Source organism: Simochromis diagramma, unplaced genomic scaffold (assembly GCF_900408965.1).
Source record: "Simochromis diagramma unplaced genomic scaffold, fSimDia1.1 OVJJ01000596.1, whole genome shotgun sequence".
NCBI classification, from domain to species: Eukaryota; Metazoa; Chordata; class Actinopteri; order Cichliformes; family Cichlidae; genus Simochromis; species Simochromis diagramma.
Window position 1 is genome coordinate 22,559,889 of NW_024387245.1, and position 14,111 is coordinate 22,573,999.

Consider the following 14,111-nt stretch of genomic DNA (forward strand, 5'->3'; position numbering starts at 1 on the left):
CACCACATGGTAACAATGTGTCAAATCCTGCTTTGTGTGAAACACACACACACACACACACACACACGCACGCACGCACACACACACACACACACACACACACACACGCACACACACACACACACACACACACAGCCAGCTGTCAGTGTGCTCTGATTAGGGGCTTATGTACAGAAAAGCGTGAATAGGGTTCCATAATTATGTGAATGTATGTGACAAACACATTTTACTCCATAATTGCAGGTGAAAAACGTGTGGGTGTCATTTTATTTGTTTTTATTTTTTATATTAATGTATCTCACTGCTTGCAGCTTGTCACATATATAATTTTCCTTGTGTCTGGTTTACACAGAATCTATACACTGTGGCGTATAGAATTTATTCTCATGTATAAAATCTGTTCCAGAACACGTTTCCATCATGGACAAAGGTGATGCTATACAGCTTTATGTAAATGATCATGCATGTTAATGCCAGGCTCCACTTTTACTCCAATCTCTGCTGAAATCATACATCTAGAGCCGAAGCTAAAGCTGTTTGCAGGTGCATTCACAAGTTACAGATTCAACACTCTGACTATGTCACTGGATCGCCAGATAATTAGCTCCAGCAACAGTTCTCATAACAGATTTGAAGAGCAGCTAAGACCGTCATTATCACCACTAAAGTAAATATCTTATGGAGGCTTTGCTGGACTGATATATTACAAAGAAAGGGATTCACAACACTGGGTGCTGTGCTGTTATAAGAAGAAATGTGTCACAAATATTACACACACACAAAGAAAGAGGAGTTGAGGGTGAAATAAAAGAAAAGGGTGAGAGGAGTGCAATAATGAGCTAAAAAAGGCTTTGACAGCATAATAAGAAGGAGAAGGGCATGACAGAAACAGATTCCGACAAAGAAAGGAGAGGAGAGAAGAAATCTTGTTGAGTCTTGTTTAATCAAACATCCTTGATATGCTGAAAGACGGGAAGAAAGCCATGAAAGAAAAAAAAGTGAAAGGCAAGAAAGAAAGAGAAATCAAGAACGGTTAAAGAAAAAAAAAGAGAAATAAAAGAGATGGAATACAAAAAGAAAGGCCTGATTTTGCGTATGTAAGAGAGAAACTAATAAATACAAATTTTAAAAGGATCAGACCTGGATATTTAAGAATAAACCCGGGGGGGAAAAAGGTCCACTTTTAAGTTTCAAAAAAAAGGCAGGTGGACTTTGCACTGTACTTGTGCAAGACCATCATGTACTTGTGCAACTTCCTATTATCTCACAGCCAAATATAAAATATTCACATAAATTTAAGCTCATGCACAAAAGCTGTAGTGCTTTCAGGCTGAAAGCGTGACAAAGAGAAGAGAAGGTGGCTGTCATTCATTTTTACATTTTAGTGGAAACAAAGTTTCATTTTCATGTTTTATTAGATTTAGGAATCATGACTGGTTAAATTTAGCAAAACACAGCTGCTGGTATGAAGCCTGAATGCTGGTAGAGCAGTTTAAAAAAAAAAAAAACCACACAGTTCATCTATGAAACATACTTCTTTTTGAAATACATCTGTCCAACGTCATGTGAACAAAAAAGGTAAAACCTTTGTACATGTGCAGAAACAGATCATAGATTTTTTTATATATATATAATTTCATTACTAGTCAAAGTTGCATCTTCTGGGTATTAAAAAAAAACTAAGTCAACTCATGAATGCTGCGGTTCTTTCAATGGCTCCAAAAGCTGTCCAGCGCCCACAGACCTCTACGTTAAAACATTCAACTCTAAACTTTGTATGTTTTTGAAGTGGAAATATTTGACAAATAACATAATAAACACTGTGGTACAGCACATTTAAGACATTTTTGCTTCAGTTTCAGTGAGGGGGAAATCCAGTATTTTCTTGTTTTGTAAGAGCTAGCATTAGCTATCATCATACTGTCGATGCAAATATCCATGAGATTAGGCTGGTTAACAAGTAAGTGAAATTCCTGAAGACAGTGAACTATTAATCCCCATGTTCAAACTAAAAACCAGTAACCAGGAAAGGAAAGGAAATTTGATTTAATAGGATAAATCAGAGAAGCATCAGAGCTTGCCTTCTTGGTCAATTTTATGGGCAACACCAGAAGATTTTGGAAGCTATGAAGTAGAAACTGAATGAACAGAAGAAGAACATGAAGACGAGAAGAGGAGTTGACAGAGTTCAGCTGGGTAGTTTCCAAACTGCCAGTCTGCCTGTTGGTCTTGGCAAAAAGCTGATTTCTCCTTGCGTAACCAGACTGAAGACTAAGTTTCAGTCTGTCTATGGGAAAATACAGCTCAAAGCAACACATATAATCCATCACAATCACACTTTATTTTTTCCTCCAAGTCTGCGAGTTTTTGTACAGATTTTATGAGAGTTTTTGTTTTTTATTTATTATTTTAAAGATCTGCAGCAGTAATGCACTGCTGCAGATCTTTAAAATAAAAAGTCCATCTTGTTATTTTTAAATGAGACAGATCAGGAGCTGAGGTTTGTTTTGAGATACTTAAAAAACACACTCAAACAGCTCCAGCGCTCTCTTCTCATAAATGCGATATCTCATTTTCTTTGTTCAAGTTTCAAGATGTGAGATTTCTGATTGGTGCAAAGAGAATTTACACTTTAAAACATTTATATCATTTGTGCATTTACATACAATGTGTTAATTAGTTAACAATTTTCCCACTATTAAGTCAGAATTAAGTTGTCTAATAACAGAAAAAAGGCTTTCTTCCACAGATACATTTAGCACCAACACAGCAATACTGATGATAGCTACAATATTTCAAATTGTGATGCTGTGTTTATAATGCAGATATAATAAAACTTGAAATACTTGTGTAATTGTTATTTTTGTAAGCGGTTTGTAAGTTAAAGTGACAGTAAATTTATCCATTGTACAAATTAATTATAGGGAAAAAAGATGTTCTCAGTTTGTTTTTTGTTTCTTTGTTTTGTTTTTCTATTGTTTTTTAACACTGAATAAACATAAATAAATAAAAACAGCATGTTTGGACTATTGGTCTCAAAATCATTTATTTTACTTTATTTATTTATTTATTTTTATCTTTTTTTTTAATTTCAAGCATCAGTCGGGGTCTAGGAAACTGTTCAATAAAAAAAGAAAACTTGGACAGAAGTTGGCCTTTTCTCTCCAGTCCAACAATCCAAAGAATATTGGAACTTTTTATCCTTGTTATCCTTGTTTTAGAAAAACTGAACGTATAGAGAATTCTTCATGCTGACAAATTTCTAAAAAAAAATTCTAAATACATTTATATTTTCTTTGCATTTTCTTTGCAAGTTAGCTGCCTTATAGGACAGTCACACTGCGTATAGTACTGTTCATTATTTCAGGTTAGGAACAGCGTGTGTGAAGGACAACTGAAACCGGGGTTAGTGATCAGTTGGGATTAAGGTTTTACTCTCAGAACAGCAGCTCAGTTGTCTTGTCAGAGGACTGAGACTAACTTATGTTGGAGGAGTTTATTTAACAAAGAAGCTAAGCTATAAAAGTTCAAAGTTTTGCTGTGTGCTTGTTATGAAAACTGTTTGTTAAGCACTACTCAGGTAGAATGTTGAGTCTTAGATTCACCTTGCTCAAAACCAAACCCAGCATTGGCTCCAACATTATTAGGTAAGCCTCCTTTAGAGCCAAAGAAAACCCCAATAAATTTAACGTAGGATGACGTCTTCTTCCAGTAAGCTAAGTGGATACAATAAGTTGGTACCACTGGGCAGGGCAACATGATGAAAACATGTAACTGTTTCACTGGGAAATTATTCATCTCTGCTCATAAAGCTTTTGATCCAAGCTGTGACAAGAGACGATCAGCATTGGCACTGAGGACCAACAGGGTTGAGAAATTAGGAGGTTTCCGGGAATATGCTCACAATAATGTGTGTGTGTGTGTCTGTGTGGGTGGGTGTGTGTATGCTGCCACACCTTCAATCCTAAGATGTGTTTCAGCTCGTCTTGTCTGCCAAAAGACTGGTTGATGGCAGGAGTACAGAGAGGAAGACAGAACAGGGCGGTGACCAAGACCTGTTACCATCTGATTTACTGTGATTTGCTAACAGTTCACAAGCTCACTTAAATGACATTTTCTTAATGTAGTGCCAATTCACAGCAGCAATTATCTCCTACCTTACAACGTACAGAGAAACCGAATGACATGGAGCAACTTATTTTACTTTTTCATGCATAACGTAACATAAAACAAATAACATCAGCATTGTGGTCTTTTTTTCATATGTATATAATTCAACTGTTTTACCTGCTAACTTCAGCACAGTCAGAACAAAGCTCATACAATGAATTTCCTTTTTGGTTTACTGGTGTAAACATTTTTGACTTCACCCTATTTAATCTGATAAAATTCTTATTTAAAAGTCTCTGTTTTACAGATCTTGCCAAAAGCTCTTCAGGTTTGGACAGATCCAGCTATTCAACTATAGGGGCTGAAATTTTGTTCACAGTGAAGTGAGCTATCAGGAGAAAACTCCATATAGCAAGGGGTTGAGGATCCAGCATGCACATATCTTACTGCAATCAGCATACATCCACACTTCTGTTGATCTGGCCAACTGTTACATAACGTGGATGTGCTTGTTATTTGTCTGCCTGAGATGTAGAGGGACGGGTTGCAGATGCTGCTCCAAACAGTTTTTCTAAGTCTATTCATGCTTCACTGAAGATGACAATCACATTCAATCACGTTAAAATCATAACTTTTGCACAGTAAAACTCAACAAAAGCCCAGAAAAGACCAATAAATGTCTCCACACAGCACTGGCAACTTTACACCAGGGAATTACATGTATTAAGATTATGAGGTTAATGGCTTTTAATAATTTCTAATAATTTTCATTAGAATAAGAATGAGTCAAAAAGTATGCTAGTGTATGGATGTCTCCACTGATGGTAATTAAATTACACAGATCACCATGTGCACAAACACATAAATATACCTAATTCATTAGAAGAGCCATTAACTTTCACTTTCTCTCCATTTCCCTCCACTCCCTCTTTTGGGAAATTCAAATATAAAGGCAGGCAGGATCCTGTTCTTTTTCCAGCAGAGCCGCTCCTGTTATGAGATACAGCAAAACTCCCACAATTATGTTTCGGGTGTGTGACAAAACACCACAAACCAACAGAGGTGTTTTCCACCCTCACTCATGTGGTGAAGTACCACATAGCAGTAGATTTCAATCAAAGAAATTGGTGGGAACCTAAACTCTAAGATTACTGATACTAGTCAACATGTAAAGAATAAATTGTGAATTTTATCTATTCTGTCATATAATTTCCTGCACCAATCCTTCAGTAAACACCGACTTTAATGTTAGCAGATTCATCTTTTTAGAATATTAGGTTTGAAAGTGGGTGTTTTCAGTTTGTTTAAGTATGTCACTCTAAAGGGTTTAACGTGCAAAAGGACTTTTTTTGTTTTCACTAAGCAAACAAAACAAAACAATGAAAAACACTCATCATCTCCAGATGTCCTTACTGCAGAATTGAACCAGAGAGAAAATCTGTCAACAACTAACCTGTCATAGCGTGATACAGTTTCAACAGAAATAAAAAAACAAACTACTCTCGAGAAAACTGGCCTGTCAAGATGACTGTTGAAATCTTTATCATGCATTAATATGTAGGAGGGTAATCAGGATAAGCCAGTGTTCAGGCCAGCAGTCAGTCTACAGCCCCATGTGTAGGGGTGTAGAGCCTTACTTCTTAAATAGGTTGCTAATGTTTTATCTTTATGATAACGTAAAGATACAGGCTTTGACAGGTTAGTTTCTTCTTTTAAGACGTTCGAAGAAGCATCATTTGTAGAAGTAAACTACCATGATATAAATACCTCCAGGGCCAAGATGATGAGAACCAGTGTTTCATTTCAGAAAATGAGAAAAGTTCTGACAAGAATGTAATCACTCTACGTACTGTCATATAAACCTACACAGTGTTATTGCATGAACATTAACTAATGCTTCCTGTAAGAGATTAGAGGTGCAGGGAGACCGGTGATACTTTGGACAGCCAAAGTCACCAGTGTGGAAGAAGAAGAAATTCTCACTACCATCAGGACAATAAACTAGAAGTACTTTGATCATATGATGCAACAAATACCATCTATTGGAAATATTTCCGGAGTAATTTAAGACATAACCCAGATTGCAGAAGAAAATCCTGATTCAAGAACTTAGGCCAGTGTCTTGGACTGAACATACTAACATTGTTCAGAAAGGTTATGAACAAAAAACGGATAATGGTGTTGCTCAGCAGTGTTCTTGAAGTTACAAGGTGCTTGAAGATACAAGAAAACTCAAACTTCATCAACTATCCATTCTTCTCAAGTCCAAGAAACAAGAAACTAAAAATATGCTCTTTGAAAGGAAACACTTTCACAACTCCTAATACCAAACCACAAAAACTATTTTGACTCACTGTGTTCGTATGTTGCTGAGCTCTTGCTCTGTCTGTCTCTGCAGCTGCTGGAGGTGAAAGGTCAATTCTTGGCTCAGAACAGCAAATCCCAGCAGTCCCTCGTTTCCTGTCGTGGCCTCGCACACCAAACCCTGAGATGGAACAGTCATTAGAGCTTTCAGGTGCCACTCACTAGTGCTAGTAAATTTTTCTCAATGGCCACCAGCAATATCACAAAAAAAAAAAAAAGACAGGAAAACCTCCAGTTTCTGCTCAATCTAGGAATAATATTTACAAAATTTCCTCAGAATCTATTTGTATGATGTAAACTCTGGGAACAAAAGATAATATGCAACAATTTCATACTAGTCAACACAACTTTAATGCGAACAGAGGAAAACATGTCAAAAACATGGTGTGTTGTGAAACCCACCATGCTAATCAGATTGATAATGATTATGTAGTGATAAATAACTTTTCATCTGGGACAATCAGGAAGTTGTAATATTGAACAAAATGTCTCAACCTTTACTGAACAATATATTTCATGGTGACATTCAAACTATATATACAATGAAATTAAAGAATGCTGATATAATTGACAGTCTCAAAGCCAGCCTCGGGCAGCATAAATAAGTGTACTCCATTGTTAGTCCCAAACTTGGATGGTTGTATGAGGAAGAGGATCTAGCAAAAAAAATTCCTGCCAAATTAAACCTGCAAATCCAACCATTATGCCCCCCCCCCCCTTGGGAAATGAGGGAGCAGCCAAAAGTACTTTTACTTTGGTTTGTAGCCAAACAGCTTTAAAAAGCTAATAACCCTATTACCCTTTAGCTATAATTTTACCCTAACGCTAACATGCTAACAAGGCTGCTAAACTACAGCTCAGTTTCCCAGCCACTAATTAAGCCTACTCCGAGATTAACATTTTCTTTTAGTCTAAGACTAGGCTTAATTCAACTCTGGGAACCAAGCAGTATAACCTGCTGATACCTTACAATGAGCATTTCATTCAAGGCACCATAGTGGTGATGCCCAGAGCTACTACAGTAGACAACAGAGTCTTAGTTTTGTTAGATTACAGTGAAAACCTGTTTACCATTTAATTAGGCGGAAGTCCACTAGGACATAATCTTTCCACCAGTTGATGCTAGCAGCACACAATGGACAGATCATACAGACAGAAAAAGCAGTCAAGGTAATGAAGTTGGCACTGACATATCCTGGTCCATTTGTGACTATTTTTATTCAGTTATTGTCTCGGATCCACACACCCAGCGTATGAATTGTTTTATTTAGTATAAGGTGAGGTAAGAAAAATTCTTAACAACTGAATCTCAGAGAAACTGTTGACAATTAAAAAAGACAAAGCACAGATAAGCCACCTTATAAGTCATCCTATATATTTAGTCTGCAGAGTACTACGCAACAGCTCTCAGAAGTCTCACTTTGTCAAACAGAAGAAGGATGAATCACCAGGCATGAGAAATACAGACAGACGAGAGGAGGTGAAAAGAAATGGACTGAGACCCTATGAGTACATAACAAGTTGGAAGATAAAGTTCTGGTTGTGAGTCTGAACTTGTCAAGGTGACAGAGTCCTTCAGTGAGCGGCTGTAGGCTGAAAGACAACAGACCGACTGAGTCATCCTGGCAGAACATGACGATCACCCTCATCCTCCCCTTCGTCTGTGTGTCTATGTGTCCATGTGACTCAGTCTGAGAGACAAACTGGCACTATGTTCACTCAGCAGCCAAATCTGATTTGTTTTTCCCAGATATGATCTTTAGTCCTCACTGTCCACAGTGAAAGTGACTAAATTTCTGAATCAGAGTTCTTCAGCTGAACAGAAAATTAAACTAACTTGTGTTACTTTTTGACTATGAATATCATATATGTGGTAATCTCTAACAGTGCTCTCTACCATGTCATGTCATTGGGTAATACGCTCCATCAATCAGTTTTATGTAAGAGCACAGGGTGGAGGTGATAAAAAGTTAAGATCTTCAAAATTCCCAGTAGGACTGGCTGGTAGCACATCTGCATTTATGAAACTATGATCATAAAAAACTTCAGAGTGTGACATTAAAACCAACTGACGCTTTTCAAAAGTGGGTTTATCTCGATTGTTCTTTTTTTATTATTTTACTTTCTGCAATTAAGGCCTCAGAGTAGGGGAATAAATCGGATTTGAGCTGCCTGTCTGAACATGGCCTCAGGAGACATCCACAAAGAGGGAAAGGAAGGGAGGAGGAGAGACAGACAGAGAGAAGCGGGCCCAGATTCCCACAGAGAAATGAAGGGAAGAATCAAGCCAATGGCATAAAGAGAGTGGAAATAAGAAAAACAAACCCCCATACAGACTGTTGGGAGGAATGCAGTTAAGGCAGTGTTGTGCAATTAGCCCCATACCCTCTAGCAAAGACTCATGTTTAACAGACATTACGTTAAAATCGAAACTACCAACTCCAGCCAACATCAAGCATAAAATACTTGATGCCTCAATAATACAGGTGATAACGATCTAACTGGGCTTTTTTCAGTGGTGGTTTTATGTTTCAGATCCTACAGCTGCTGTTCTACTGACCTTCAGACAAATGTATAATGACTTCACTCATGAAAGATGAGTTGTGCATTTCATCATATATTATACTTGTATTGTAATTTTTGTTATATTATAACGTTAACCCTTGTTTTACCCTTGTATAATTCATATATTATTGTTTTATTGCTTATATTTTATAACAGAAACCTTTTCATTTTTATATTTATATTCTTCTATACAAGTTAATTTACATTACTTTACATTAATTGGAGGCAGGTTTTCTCTTGTTTTTGCCATTTACCTGATCAACAATGGATGATTCTAGGATGTGAACTTCTTCTTCTATTAGCTGCCGGAGTTTCTCCAACGAAGCAGGAAACTCCTCTTTGTTCCGCTGGAAGTTTGGAGACTGTAGAGAGAAGCAGAGCATTTAATCATCTTTCATCTCAGCAAATGTCACACAGTAAATCTGCTGTATCCTTAACAAACTACAGCTTTTGCAGCAACCAAATACCACTTTGAGTCTGAATGCTAATAGCTGCTATTACAGAGAAAGACATTCTGCAACTAAAGTGGGCATTTAGAGTAGAAATTGAGATTAACTGAAGGACAAACTGTTCTGCCTGGAAGACAAAATGACATTGTGAACTGAAATTAGAACAACACCCAATTAGCAAGGCACGCTCCTGTGATTTTTTTAACCACAGGAGCTCATTTTCATTTGTGTGGAATGAAGAGGAGCAATGGGAGAGAGGAAGGTTGAAATTTATCAAATCCTGCCCTCCGCAGTGAACGCTGAACCTCTAAATTCAATTTTGACTTCAAAGTTATGCACTTTTGAAACAAAGACCGGATATCCTAGATGCCAGCACGCAACTGTTTTCCATCTGTAACACAGAGCACGTAAGCAGATGATCAAATAAAATCAGACAGAATAAAAAGATCAAAGCACTAAAAAATAAATGCCCCATTGTGCTGCTTTAGATAATTTGACTCAACATAACTGAAAACAAAAGATGAAGATAAAATTATCAACTCCATATGAAAGATGAACACCAGACAGTTCAGAAGTGCATTCTTTCTAATGGCCACCAGGGGATGAATCCTCTGGTTGCAAATAGAAATCTGATTATACTGGAGTCTATGAGAAAAGGGCCCACTTCTCACTTTATTAATGGTCGCAGTAAATGCTTTCATCATGAGATTATGGCTTCAAATGCTCGTTTCAAGTGTTCTTTATTGTGACATGATGCTCATTTTGTTAAATATGTTCCTATTTAAAGCAAAAAAGACACAACCAGGCAAGTAATTTAAGATTACAACTTTTCATTATATAGCTAAAATTTTATTTGGTCTTGTCAACAGTCTCAGATCTAGATAGTAATAAGGTGGCTTAAATAGAAAGTCTAATAGTTCCAGTTCTAAATACTGCATAAAATAAAAATTAGCCCTTGCCTCAACTGAGCTGTTGCGCTGACTAGCAAACCTCCAAATAAGTACACATGATAAAGCAAATTGTCAGATGACATGCTCTGTAGAGCTCCTGTCCTGTCCTGGAGGAGAGATCACATCTCTGTGTGTCAGCATGTCAGCTACACGACTCTCTTTTTGGCTTCACTTTGATGGATTACCCTACAAACCTACAGCAAAATGATTGGCAGAATATCAGCAACACAAACTTGAAAATTCCCCAGTGGAAAAGCTGAGCTGGTACAAAAACATTTAAAGTGAAACAAATAAGCTATTTGTAATAGCAAAAGTGCAGAACCTCTTAAAATTGTCTAAGTTGGTTTCAGTCTTTAAATGTCAAAGTGCTCTGTAACATAAACTCAAAAATATTCAATGTTGTTCTGAAGGAGAGACATATAATGGAGGTGTTGGTAACAACACAACTTTGCCTGTTGAGTAGACTCTCACCCACCCACCAGCTTCAAAACCCACCACAGAGAGCCATTGTCAGACTGAGCTGAAGCAGCGAACCTCAGTGACTCATATGTACATTTTTAACTTAAATGAGAAAATCAATCTTCATACATATATAAAAACTACAGATGGACAGCGGCAATTAATTCCGTTCCTCGCCATACGAGTGGATGCATTCATAACATGAGTGGGCTGGTTGTTCATGACACCGAGTCTGTGTTGTCTGATTAAAAGCAATCAAAACAAGTCCATTGTATTTTAATCCCTCCGAGAAAGATTATATGCGCTGACAGGAGCTTGGGAGAGCAGAGAGACATTTTTAGTTGTTAAAAGACGACAGAAATAGGAAAAACATTCTTGGTTTACAGTATTTAAATGGTGTGTGACATTCAGTGGACCCAACAAAGTCCTATTCTTTTCAGAAAAAGTAATTAGAAAGTAAAATATAATGGCTGATGAATGTGGGACGCTATAATTCTCTCCTCATTACTGTACAACCCTTACTCCTAGAAATTATGTTTATATACTGCTAATTTGTTTTTCCAATTATGCTTCCCGACAAAACCTAATTGGCGAAACAAATTTGTCATATATAAATGCTGCAACTGTAAGAATAATATAACCTCACACTGTCTATGGTCTTAAAGAAATGTTTAAATACATATTTGAGTAAAAACACAAATGGTGTTAATACATAACTACATTTTAAAAATATGATGGCTAAGGCCTTGAGACCACTGGATAACCTGCTAGCAACCAAAAATCACTAGAGAAAAATTTATATTCCTGAACCAAATGAGAAGTGGTTACTTGAGGTTTTTGGCAATCCCTAGGTGGGAATGATCACAAAGATATGCACAATACTCGATCTAAAACAACCTTGCAATTAATTTGGTCACTAACAGGTTGCTCAAGTTGCCTCTAGTTTGCACAGAGGACATCAACTTGTCTACAAACACTCACCAAATATTGGCCAAGCAATTTAAAATTGTAAAAAGTGCAAAACAAACAAAGCTGAAATGAAATGAAAGTAAAATTTGCCACTTTTACAACACATTGGTTGCAGCAGTAAGGCACAACTTTTTCTTTGAAGACAAAAGTTTCAAACTCCTTTTCCAGTTTTTATCAAACTTGAAATTTCACTACTGCTCAGAATGTAATTGGCATCGTCCACAAACACTGCAGGAGACAATCTACTAGCAGCCAAACTAATCACAATTTGATTTTTTTATGCAACTCTGTCTCCGATTTCACCCGACAACAGAAGTGAGAAGACCTTAAGAGAAGTGTTTTGGGGCATCGTGAGGCTAGGCTACGTTAGCCATTTGCAGCTAACGTTACATTTTCAAAGTGTTACAAGCTACAATTTCACTGCTGGAAAGCAATTTCAGTCATTCTTCGTTGATAGGAAAGGTACACTGTGAACAGGTCACCAGTTTGTTGCAGGGCTAACACATAGAGACAGACAATGGTAGGACTGAACTAAGAACCTGGTTTAGTTTGCTAACCACTGCGCCACCGTCCTGAATAAAGCAAAATAAATAAAAGCTTAGTTTTAGCTTTGAGGCTTTATAATACTGAATTTAAAAGCTATTTCTAGGCTAGCTAAATAGCTAATTTGACAATCACAATTTATTTTCCCTTTCAATACTAACAGGGGCAGCAACGTAGTGAAAAAAAGACCACTGAAAATTAATGTCATTTACAACCTCAAGGAGATATATCCACTGGCAACATAAAGTGGGCAGGTCCAAGTAAATCTTTCTCAACTCAGAAACAAGCAATCACAGAGACTTTTAATGTGAATTAAAGAGACAGCTGATTGACATATGACAAGGTACTAAAAAGGTTAGAGGGTTACGTAAGCAACCAAAGCCCAAAATGCAAGAAACAGCAAGCAAAGTGTAAAAGCAAATTGCTTCCTTTGCGGGCACCCCTTGGTAACTGACCAAGTGAGCAAACATACACAACTGTCACTTGTGAAATGTTTTTTGTAGCTAAAAAAAAAACATTTTCTGAAATGTCTCACTCTGAGGTATCTCATCAAATATTTATCACTGCAAAAGATTCAGTAAGGTAAATTCTTCATTGATCAAGCCTTACATTTCAACAAACAGCTTCAAACGAGCTGCTACCAAACTTGTAAAACTGAACTCTCTTAATTATCTCACACTTTAGCCTTCAGCTGTGAAACATTTCATAAGTACTCACTGCAGGACGTGGAGAGAGAGAAGTGCTCATGATGACAGACGGGCTCAAAACTCATTTCCTGACTGAGCTCAGACCACAGGGGGGTTCTGTGTTTGCATGTGTATGTGTTAGTGGGTGGGCTGCACTACTGTGTACATGGAGATGACCCTAACTACAACCTCTGAGACAGAGAGGATGAGAGAGTGTTAGAGAGACTGGTGGAGAGAGAATGTGAGCTGGTCAGTTAATCTCCAGCCAAGGTTTGTCACGGATTGTGGGCTTGATTGATTAGCTCACTCAGCCTCTTATGTGTGTGTGTTTGAGGGAGATACAGAGGGAGGAAAAAGCTCTAGACTTAAAATTTTGTTACAAAACTTCAGCTAAACCAGTATTTAAATTGTAATACACGTTTGGTCCAATTTGTAAGACAATGCAAGCTTTAGTATCATGGGTTAGGCATTTCAGACCTTGTATTTCATATGCAGATCTGTTTTTAAAGGTATTATTTAGATATCCTAAAGAGTACAAGAACCCATGTCACAAATACCAGTTCCTCCCCTGCCCCCCTCAAAGTCAGGGGGAGTCCCCAGGGTGTGTCTAGGTGGGGTCTGATGACTGTAGCAGGTTAAATAGACACACCTTTATAAGTATGCAGGTATGAGGAAGGTGAGGCCTTCTTCCCAATACCTCTGCAGGCCTCCCCCTCCTTTTTCAAGACTCTTTAATCATATGCACACAATAAGATTTAAGCAGCAAGATTAAAAGTCCAGACCTTGCCAGATTTTGCAGTTGGACTGAAATGATAAAGTCCAGGTTCATCCTTCAGAGACAGTAATAAAACTGGCTAATGTCAGGGCAAAGCCACTTAATGCGTTTCTGTTCCTTGTGTAAATATGTATAGATTTTATCATAGAGGTGGATCTAAAGGAACAGCCTGCTTACCTTATATCACTCCTCAGGAAAACATGAATTTTTACACTTCATCAATGCCAGCTCCAAATTCACT

The 14,111-nt window shown here is 37.4% G+C and overlaps 1 protein-coding gene across 5 annotated transcripts in view; it reads right to left on the reverse strand.

Moving 5' to 3' along the window:
• The window catches only part of LOC120714458 (cingulin-like protein 1), a 56,484-nt gene that overhangs the window by 26,429 nt on the left and 15,944 nt on the right, over nt 1–14,111 (reverse strand). For all 5 annotated transcript variants that reach the window (XM_040000687.1, XM_040000686.1, XM_040000685.1 and 2 more), the window contains exons 2-3: nt 9,294–9,401; nt 6,465–6,595 (exon numbers count right to left, since the gene is read on the reverse strand). The gene's annotated coding sequence lies outside the window, so the exon portion shown is untranslated. The remainder of the gene's footprint in view (nt 1–6,464; nt 6,596–9,293; nt 9,402–14,111) is intronic.